This window comes from Marmota marmota, unplaced genomic scaffold, assembly GCF_001458135.2.
Source record: "Marmota marmota marmota unplaced genomic scaffold, marMar, whole genome shotgun sequence".
NCBI classification, from domain to species: domain Eukaryota; kingdom Metazoa; phylum Chordata; class Mammalia; order Rodentia; family Sciuridae; genus Marmota; species Marmota marmota.
Window position 1 is genome coordinate 12,894 of NW_025999963.1, and position 10,237 is coordinate 23,130.

The 10,237-nt window shown below is 32.9% G+C and overlaps 2 long non-coding RNA genes across 2 annotated transcripts in view; both read left to right on the forward strand.

The window, feature by feature from the left end:
- The window catches only part of LOC125616841, a 16,207-nt gene extending 6,453 nt beyond the window's left edge, over positions 1–9,754 (forward strand). Inside the window, exons 2-3 of the long non-coding RNA XR_007347612.1 lie at positions 9,146–9,153; positions 9,743–9,754. This is a non-coding gene — a long non-coding RNA (uncharacterized LOC125616841). The remainder of the gene's footprint in view (positions 1–9,145; positions 9,154–9,742) is intronic.
- LOC107160153 lies at positions 754–6,142 on the forward strand. The gene is made up of 4 exons (XR_001505823.2): positions 754–961; positions 2,862–2,999; positions 5,149–5,247; positions 6,112–6,142. It is a non-coding gene; the product is annotated as an uncharacterized LOC107160153 (long non-coding RNA).
- Positions 9,755–10,237: the final 483 nt, after the last annotated feature.

Sequence of the window (10,237 nt, forward strand, 5' to 3'; positions counted from 1 at the left end):
AGCCAAAAACCAAAAGGCTCTGAGAATTTACGCTCTCCATCGAGCCAAAAACCAAAAAGCTCTAAGCGATCGCAAAGGAAAAACAAGAAGGAGAACAAGGAGGAGAAGAGAAGGAGGAAGAAGAAGAGGAAGAGGCGCCTTACTTACCCCCTAAAGGAGTCCATTGGAGGTCTCCTTGTCCGGCAATGCGCTTTTCCCGGCCAATGCACCAAATGTAAGGGTCCCGCGAAACGTCGGAGAAAGAGACCACCAAGTGACCACTCATGCAATTGGCAGAAGGGGGGATTTATTGAACCAGCATGCTGGGGCTCCGTGCCCACTCAAGAAGGGAAAGCAGCCCAGAGCCCCGAGCAGGGGCTGAGGATTGCTTAAGTACACTTTTGGGGGAGGGCGGAGGGCTTTGTATACATCAGAACAAATCATCATTAGGCGTGGGAAAATTGAACAACAACTCCTAAACATGATTGGTTCATTCATTGGCGGGAACAGGTCAGGCTGGAGTGATAGGTCATTCCTAAGGAGGGGGTTACATTTAAACTGATTGGTCCAGGCCCTGCAATGCCTGCATGCAACCACACAGACCCCTTCAGTTATTAAACAACCAGACAATCAGGGGAAATGTTTACTGGGCGGTTCTAAGCATCGTCTTAACAGCTAACTCAGACCTTGCAGCTTGGAAACTTTTACAACACCCGATCTTTTACCCTTTAACTTTTACGCTTTAACTTCAATTTCTTTTACCCTTACAGATCAATAAATCCCCTTCTGCCAAATGCATGAGTGGTCCCTTGGTGGTCTCTCCCTCCGATGCTTCGCCCATGCCTTACATTCAACAAGAGGCTTTGGGGTTGGGCTAGCCCTTTGAGACAATTTTCAGTGTTACCACCACACATTCTAACAAGATTAGAAGAAAAAAATCTTACTGTAGATAAGCTGAAAGATATGAGGAAAGATGAAATAGGTAAGAAGGGGGAAAAAGTGCTTAAATGAATTTTTCTGTGAAAATAAAATATTTTACCAGATATAAAAATATTGTGAATTTTCATATTATTTAACATAAATTTATTTTCTCTCTTCTTTTTTTGTTTTTTTAGTACATTATAGTTTACATTGTTAATTTTGACATATCCATGAATGCATATAACTCAATATAAATTTTGAACCTACATGTGAAATCTCTTTATTTACGCAAAAGAGCAAAAATCACTCCAAATTTTATGAAGTTATTTAGCAGAATTAGCAATTAAGGCTGGATGTGGTCACACATGCTTATAATCCCAGCAGTTCTGGAGGCTGAGATAGGAGGATCACAAGTTCCAGGTCAGCTTCAGCAACTTAGCAAGACCCTGTCTCAAAAAAAAAAAGAAAAATAAATGGGCTAGGGATATTGCTTAGTGGCTTAGCTGCTGGCCCTGGGTTCAACCCCCACTACCCCCTCCAAAAAATTAGCAATTAAAATAGTTTATATTAGCAAAGTTTTAAGTATTTTAAATGTAGATCCTACCCATAAATGATAAGAATCATTTAGTGATATTTATTCTCATTTTGTTTCTTAATATTGAACTAATTTCAAAAATCTGTTATGTATATCAGCAGTATTACAGTAAAAATTTAATTGAACAATAAGCTCTACATTCTCCAGAGTTTCTAAACAAGCTTAATCACACATAGATGCCTTTAAACCCAGTTGTCATCAGTGCATACATAGTATTCAGTGTCCAGCATTTTGTGTAATATTGAAAAGTTATTCCTAAACATACATTTCCACAAATCCTAACATTTATGGAATAAATGTATAATGCCTTGATTAGACAGTATTGACTTCTGCAGAGGGTAGACATTACACATGAAAAGAGTCATTCTGAAGACAAGTAAGGAGGAGGGTTACTGTTGGCCAGAATTCTAAAGAGGAAACTGAGCTCTGTGGCACACCTGAGGAATCCCAATGGCTGGGGAGGCTGAGACAGGAGGAGTGCGGGTTCCAAGCCAGCCTCAGCAAAAGCAAGGCACTGAGCAATTCCAAAGATGTTTAGAGAGGCTGAGATAGTCATAACATTTGTACCCTAAGATAGAGTAGGAAAAATGGCAAAAAGAAAGACGGACTATTAACAAAGTAAGTTGACTGTACACATATTGCACACTTGATGCTTTAAAATATGATCTATTTTCACTTAATTGCTCAAATCAGCTAGTCACATTTGTTTTTTAACAGCCTCTACCCTTGGTATTCCCATACATGTCTGCATTCCAGAACCTGATTATTTTATGTTTTCTAGAAGTGGGCCTGGGTGGATGAGTTATATTTAATTCCTGAAGCATTTCTCGTGATTTTAGAGTTCTAAAGTAGACCGTGAGTAAACCAGTGGCTATGTACATAAAATGTTAAATATTTCTGTATGTGTTCTAAACTAACTCAAAAAGAAGTAGTTCCATTTAAAGTAGTTTAAGCACAATATCAAAGCTCAGAACCCTATTAATACCTAAAGGAACCTTGATACTGATTTCCGGAGCTATGAATTTCTGCCCGAGGCAGCAAGAGCCGCCCTATTGCCCTACAGTAAAGGTCAAATATACAACTCAATCAATCCAGCATCACAGCAATTATATACAGCTTAACTCAAATCATCATCTCAATGGTTCCCTGGCATCACCTTTCAAACATTCCCTCTGGCAAATGCCAGGCATCATTCTGACTGGGCTGTGGTTCTCAACAATGCGAGGTCAAGAATGTCATCTATTCTACATAGCAAATCATAAAACAAGCAATAAAATAACCTACTCTGAAATCCCACTTACAAGTCAGATTATATTGCTTTTTTTCTGTCTGGACACATTACTTCTATGTGATATTTTTCTTTCAGGTCACATTTTGCATCATGAATATTGGACGGAAGGTCAAACAATGTGTTCATCAGATTCCTTCTGTTATGATGGAAGCATCCATTCAGCCTATCACATGGACTGTCCGCATCTACCCTGATTTCACATGGAATGATCAGGTAGAAGTGGAAAATATCTATATTAAACTAAAATGTCTGTACCTCAGATTTTACTACACCTCCCTACATCTGTTCTTAGAGAGCCTAGGGAACTTAACATTGCATCACTGGACACTATTTTAGTGGTTTCAAATCCATGAGAACTTTGCCATTTATTTTTCCCTCTCTATTGACTCTCATTTTTGCTTACCAAAAATCCATTTTTAAATCATGATGTCTCTCAAAATACTGTTCTCTCTTTTTCTTAAACATTAGACTTGTAGAGAAGGTATTCTACATTTTCTTTCTTGTCACCAGTTTCTTTTCTGCTGAGACCACTTCCTCAAGGATCTCTAATATCTGATTGACCAGTTGCCATAACCAGCAATTTTTCAGTTATTTTCCTTCTCTGATTAGATAGCATTTTACATGGAGCTCTTCCCTAGAATGTCCTTTCTTGATTCTTATTATGTTTCTATTTCTACTTTTATTCCTCCTTTTCCTGCTTTAATACTTAGATGTTCTTCAATATCTTATATGTGTTTACCAACATAATGGTAAACATACATGTAAAAACCTACTTTGTATCCTCTTCTTATTCTATCAATAGTTTTTAAGATATATCCTTTGACTAGTTACTGTGTTAGAAATTGTACATACAAAAGGCACATAGGACTCAGTCTTCAGTTTCAAAAAATTAACTGGGGAAGGCAAGTAAATCAGAAACTGTATATAATAATGCTTACATCAAGTAGTCTTATAAAATTCTAGTTAAATGTATTTGGATACTTCCTATATTAGTTAACATTTGTACATCTTTAATGTAAATGAATTTTGTTCAGCAGTGTGTTCTAAAATCACCCACCCATGTTATAATTTAATTCCACATTGTCATTAAAGCATTCAGACCTTTAATTCCTAAAGCATTCCTAATTCCTATTTTTCTCACAGTATATGAGCACTAGTTGATAACACCAAATTACAGTTAATATTTTTATAAATATGAATGAAATTTTATATAAAATATAAAATTGTATTTAAGTATAAGCTCATATTTGAAATTTTTGATTGTTTTTAAAGGAATGGAAGTTTCGTTATTTTTGCACATGGTTTTCTACTATTGCTATTCATAATACATCATAATTTAGTTTTATTAATTAATAGGAGAAAGTACTTGATTGTTTTTATAATTAACTCTCTTATAATGCTATTAGCTTCAAGAATGTAAAACCTAACTTGCCTCAGTCTGATTTACGTAAGGTAATATATCCTTTTGTACAATAAAAGGTCCACAGATCAGATGGGCCCTAAGGAGGGTCCAGTCTTGAGGTTAATAGTATTGTTCAAGGCCCAAGATCTTTCCACTTCTTTGCTCTGCTCACACTGTTGGATACTTCCCAAATGTTTTCCTGCTTCTCTTTCACTTTTAATGGAGTAAGGGGAACACATACCCACTTCCTCAGCCTGCAACATAAACTGTAAGCCCTCTTCCCACACATACATGCCCCCCCCAGTCTAATTAGGCCAAGTGTTTGTTATGGACTTCTCCTTTACTATAGATATTGTCAGGAGAATGCCATAAGCTGATTGGCTTTATGTGAATCAAAATTATCCCAGGTCTCATGGTTTAAATGTGGTGTCCCCCAAAAGCTCATGTGAGACAGTGCAAGATGATTTGGAGGAGAAATGATTGGGATGTGATCTCCTTTTCATGAGTCCCTGAGGAAGAAGTGAATACTGAAAAGTCTTGGACCATATAAGGAAAAAAGAGAGATTGGCTTATATAAACAAAATATGATATGTGTGTCCAGTGGAATATTATTTGACAATAAAAAGAAGCAAAGTACTGATGCAGTTTAAAACATGGATGAACTATAAAAATAGTATGGTAAGTTTAAAAAGCCAGTCACAGAAGACCATATGTTATATCATTCCATTTAACAAAGTATTTAGAATAGCCATGTCCATACTTCTAATGAATATAAATACTCTCTTGGAGGTGATAAAAATGTTCTAAAATTAGATTATGTTCATAGTTGTGCAACTTTGTAAATATGTTAAAACCATTGAACTGTATACTTTAAATGAGTGAACTTTGTTTTATAAATTATATATCAAAAAGTTGTTAGACTAATATGTGCTGATATGTAAACAGTAATTTTTCTTCTAGGTCCATGGGACAGTAGGAGAACCCTGGTGGATTTGGGTGGAAGATCCTACAAATGATCATATTTATCATGCAGAGTATTTTCTAGCTCTTAAAAAACAGGTGAATATAACCTTATTGTTTAGCTATCATAAAAAAATATAAACAATTTTTGTTTTTTACTATCTCTCTGATTTCAGAGTGCCATGAAAATTTTGTTATGTTCTGTTTTCCTGTTTGGATTCAAAGGAACACAGAGATTCAGTGTGACAATATTGATTATTCAGTCTGATCCTAGTTCAAGAAATTCATTTATAATCTTTACCATGGTTTAAGGCATGGCTTCTAGAGGCATGGAATATATAAAATAAGGGGGGTAAAAATAATTTCCTGCAAAATAATAAATTGCTTAGTGAAAAGATCATTCCTTGTAAAATTATCTGTAAAGACTCAATTGTTGCTACATCTTTAACTCATGGTTTATTTGTAATTTCTCTTTTTATCAAAGAGAAAGTAAGCTTCCGATTGAAAATCTTGACTAGATAGCAATAGTATTTTATAGCAATATTTTGTTTTCATGCATTTATCTTCTTGATAACAATGTAACCTATATATTTTAAGAGATTTCAGATATTCCACTTAAGATACTGATCAGATTTAAAGAAAAATATTAAGTAAATAATAATATGGTACTTGAAATTATAGAAATAATGAATTAATTGCATAAATCATGTTTGGGAAATTCTGATAATGAACCAAACTGGTAACATGTCATAATGATAACATATATATAAATAATATAAAGTGAGTAGAAATTTTTACCTTCTGTTATGTCAAATAATCCTCAGAAGGAAATCGCCTACAAGTTACTGTAGTACCTGAATATCTGAGCTATTTAGAAATCCAACATAGTTTATTTTTATTACATCTACTATTAAGAATTGACTACTAAGAACTTTATTTATTTTAGACTTTATTTCACATTAGGTCATTAGTAAAGAAGCTCAACTACTGATATTTGCAATCCCTACTTTTGAACCTTTGCCTTCCCAATACTATATCCAAGCAGTTTCTGATAGATGGTTAGGAGCAGAGGCTGTTTGTATTATCAACTTCCAACATCTGATTCTATCAGACAGGCATCCGCCCCATACAGGTAACAAATTGAACATTAATGTGTTGATGTGAATTATTGACTTCCAAAATTGTTATTTTAATTAATGTCGACAAGTATAAAGTTGTTTTATTCTGAATCAAAGTCCAACTTACTTGACAAAATTGTTTCTAAACTGTATATTCAAAATTTTCAAAATCAAATATGTATATGTAGATAGTCAAATTGTGGACCTTTAATTTTTGTTTATTTAAGCTCCAAAAGCATTAAAGTAGGCTTAGTCAATTCTGATAATCATAGTAATGATGAGAGTTACTATTTCTGTGTTACTGGAATTTCATCTGTACATATAATCATTATTTCTCCATATAGCCTTCCTTTTTCATTGCAATTGTCATTTATCATTTAATCTATATTCTCTGTGAAAGTTTTGAGATATCTCTTTTGTCTTACATTTATTCCAATTCACATAAACTTATTTCTAGTACAGGTTATCTTTTATCCAAAATGTTTAAAACCCGAAGTGTTTCAAATTTCACATTTTTTTTTTTTTAGATTTTGGAATGTTTATATATATATATATATATATATATATATAACAAATTATTAAAAGGGATATATAGTAAGAGCATTCAGCAGCATTTTTTATTGTTGTAATGTATAAACTCTAGGTTTTCATAACATGAACAAATGCCTTTCTATTTTGATTTATTAAAAAAGCAAAATTTCATGAATAAATCTTTGCAGTGATACTTTCAAGTACCCCTGAAATCTATTTCAAAAACATCTTGAAACTAGTATACTAATTTCATTTCTTGAGAATTCATAATTGATGAGTATTGATTTTCAGAGGTCCTTAATTTACTTTACAGACATAAATTAGGAGTCAAATTTTCTTTCCCATGTATATTTCAGACAAACTGTTTGACTTTTCAGAATAAAAATGTTATTCTGACTACTTTAAATAGCATGCTATTTGACAGTCCTTTCAGAAGTGAAAGGAGACCTAAATATGACTTTATAATCTTTCATTTTGTCAAATGTACACCTTATTCATATTATTCATTGAGAGATTCTTTATATTACATCTCAATTTCTCTTTGATATCTTGGCATAGCAAAACCAAAAAATTTTATCAAAATAGAATGATATTGAGACTGTATAATCTAGTAATCTACTTATTGCAGAGGATCTTTCTTGTCTTATTTCATCAAATGTGTTTATGTGATGTCTAGAATCTCATAAGTTCAAAATATGTGGAAGTGATGATGTTTTAACTTAAAATATATGCTTCCAATATCATTGCTAGGTTTCTTTCTTTCTTTAAAGTACTTAATTCCACATATATTAGCATTATATGTTAATGCCAATTTAATAATTTCTTTGTTAAGCAACCAAATACATATCAACCTATTTATATAATTAGCTGATGTAGTATAAACATACCATCTAGGTAAAATCACTGTAATAGATCATCTTAATTTAACATTGTCAATAACTGTGCATTTGACATTGTACAATGTTTAATTTTTAGTCTTTTATTTAAAAAATATGTTTGATTAACATTGCATGCCTTGTCATGCAATGTCTTCCTCCTTCCTGGATTTCCAGAGCTACGGAAAATTTAAACAATCATAATCAGACATAGAGAGTATGAAGTTAGCTCTCAGCTATCCTTGCAATAGAGTAGAGCAATGGGTGGGGCAAAGATAACTTCTTAAAATCATCTTTTTATTTTGGGTTTTTTTTCCTTTAGGGACAATGTACCCAGGATTGAACCCAAAGGGCACTTAACTATTGAAGCACATCCCCAGTCTTTTTATTATTATTATTATTTTGAGAGATAGGATATCACTAAGTTGCTGAGGCTGTTGTTCAACTTGGGATCTTTCTGTCTCAGCCTCTGAGCTGCTGGAATTACAGGCCTGTGCCACCATGCCCGACTAAGTTAGTTTTTGTTTTTAAGTACATTTTTAGAAGAAAATTTACCATATTTTTCATTTTGCAACCATACTATAAAGGTCAGATCAATATGTCCTCTTAACTGATTTTTTATATCTTCTTATTTAAACTTTGTAATAATTACCTAATTTCTTTGGCACCCAGTCCATATAATAAGAAGCAACGAAATCTGGTGTCTTTCAATACATAAATTTACTTTACAGACATAAATTTCCCCAATGATTAGTGAAAGTAAGAAAACCTGTACCCTTTAAGGAGAGTTTTTTTGTTTTGTTTTGTTTTGTTTTACTCAGTCATGCTGTGTTCTGAAACTACTATCCTTGTTCCTTCCTGAATAAGGCTAAATTCATTTTTGTTTCCATTGGCCGTACAAAAGATCCCTCAGCTACTCAGGATTGGTCAGTGTGTAGCAGATAAAAGTAATCTGTTGTTAGTGACCCTTCCAATACTGCTGTTTACAAATGGTTTTCATTGTTTTACAAATTACGGCAGATTTATTTTTGTACCATAACATACATACTTTCATGTACTTTTATTCAAGTTATTTCCCTTTTTGGAAGAGAAATATATAGTTGGCTTATAGGGGATTCTTCAATAAAAGTGTTCTGTTTATCAGTTATGTTAAATGTAGTGACTGAATAAGATGTGTCACTGGTGTATAAGAACTTATATTAAATATGTTCTTCTCTAGAGATAATTAGGAAATGTTATTCTTTAAAATACAGTATTCAGTATTGTGCATGTTTTTTCAATTATTGTACAGAAGTACCTATTGGATCTTTTCAGAATTACTGGATCTTCAGCCTTTGCCAATTACGGCTTTGGGATGTAAAGCATATGAAGCCCTGTACAACTTCAGCCACTTTAACCCTGTGCAGACACAAATATTTCATACACTGTATCACACAGACTGTAGTGTCTTAGTTGGAGCACCCACTGGATCAGGAAAGACTGTTGCAGCTGAATTAGCTATTTTCAGAGTCTTCAACAAGTATCCCTCCTCAAAGGTATGTTGAACATATTGTGTGCTTATTATATTCAATTAGAAAAGATAGTTAATGTCTCTAAACTAGCCAGGTCCAAATATCCTGGCATACCCTGGTGAATAGCTTTGTTATACTCTCAGTGAATTTTCCAGGGGGCCATATCAGTATTAGAATAATTTGTTGCAAAAAATTGATATCAACTTTGAAGTCTTCTAGGTGAATTTCTCATGTATATAGTGCTCACACGTCCTCATATCTATAATTCATGGGTACTTCTTTTATGAGGTAATTAATTCTTAGCTGTACTTGTTAGGTATATAATGATTCATAATCATTCTTTGGATATGAATGAAATGCTAATACTTTAAAACACTTTGATTATACACAGGAAATATAGACATAACTTATGCTACATTCCTCCAAATATTGATTTATCAATTAATGTCAAATAACACCAGAATCAAATAAGTATTGATTTTTAATTTTTTTAAACATAATATTTAGGAAATTTTTCCCAATACTATTTTATTTTTAATAAAAATGATTTATATTTGAGGTGTTCAATGTGATACTTAAATATACATATACATTATAAAATAATTGCTAGAATCAAGATAGCTAGATATAGATCACTTCAGATAATCACATATTTTTGCAGTGGGAACATTTAATATCTAGTCAGCAAATTTCAAGTCTATTAATATGATATTATTAAATACAGTCACCCTTCTGTACCTTAGATGTCTAGAACTTGTTCTACATAAACGAAACTTTGTGTCCTTTAAGCAATATCTCCTCATATCCCCCACTTTCACCCCTCTTAACCATTATTTTACTCTGGTTCTATGAATTTTACTTTTTAAAATTGCACCTTTCAGTGAAATTATTCAGTGTTTTGTTGTTTTCAGCTTGTTTCTCTTAACACAATGTATAGTATTGCAAATGGCAAGATTTTCTTCTTTTGTAAAGCTGAAAGATCTCCCATTGTGTTTCAGTTTCTTTTTTCATCCATCTTGGGTCACTTAGACTGTTTCTTTATCTTGGCTTTTCT